Source organism: Mesitornis unicolor, unplaced genomic scaffold (genome assembly GCF_000695765.1).
Source record: "Mesitornis unicolor isolate BGI_N332 unplaced genomic scaffold, ASM69576v1 scaffold7556, whole genome shotgun sequence".
In the NCBI taxonomy this organism is placed as follows: Eukaryota; Metazoa; Chordata; class Aves; order Mesitornithiformes; family Mesitornithidae; genus Mesitornis; species Mesitornis unicolor.
The window spans coordinates 1-837 of NW_010192914.1; the positions used below are offsets into that span (position 1 = coordinate 1).

The 837-nt window shown below is 40.5% G+C and overlaps 1 protein-coding gene across 1 annotated transcript in view; it reads left to right on the forward strand.

Annotated features, from left to right (window-relative positions):
- The first annotated feature begins 365 nt into the window (after positions 1-365).
- Positions 366-837, forward strand: part of NARF (nuclear prelamin A recognition factor) — a 15,562-nt gene continuing 15,090 nt past the window's right edge. The window contains exon 1 of the mRNA XM_010187279.1: positions 366-455. The gene's annotated coding sequence lies outside the window, so the exon portion shown is untranslated. The remainder of the gene's footprint in view (positions 456-837) is intronic.

Here is an 837-nt window from a genome sequence, read left to right on the forward strand (position 1 = left end):
CTGGACGGGCACCGAGCCGCGTTATCGCCGGGGCCCGGCTGCTCGCCCTGCTCGGGGCCGTCACGTAGCGCCGCGGTCGCGACGCGTGAGCACCGCTTCGGTGGTGCTCGGTTTGATCTTCCCCGTAGGATTTAAAAAAAACCCCAAACAACCAAACGCTCAGAACTGTAAAACTGATAAAGCAAGTGAATTTATGAGGAATTGTTTTTTTTCCTGTAACAAATACACTTTGAAAACAAAAGTGCTGCGTATTAAGACAGAGGTTCAATGCTGCCAAAAACTGTGAAAGAGCCGCATTAGCTTCTAATGATGCAAATAGCTTTGTAAAGATGGTCTTGCTGAACAGTGAATGTGTGTTTTATGTTCTGTTTCAGGAATGCAGTAAAAAACAGAAAAACGATGACACGCAAAGTACATCTGTTGATGCATTGAGTTCAGATGATGGTTTTGAAGAGGTAATGTTCCTTCTGAAAACTGTAATATACTCGTATTCTTGTTATGTACCCCAAAGGAAGCTATAAGTAGAGAACTCCAAGTACTAAATATAGCAGTAATCAACAACCAGTTGTAAGTAATTATGAGCACTTCTAGACATCTCATGAGAATCAAGAATCATTAAAAAGGAATAAATTAAAAAACCCTTACTATGCAAACACAAAACAGAAACTGAGGCTCTAAAATTTTTGTTGAGCGTCAAAAATCTTACATCAAGTCTTCAAAACAGACAGACCTTACAAGGAGCGAAGAAGGGTTTTGACAGTACAAGTGCACAGAATATCTTATTTTTTATCTCAGACAGACTTACAGATCATGTACAGTTCTCCAACAGATGACTCT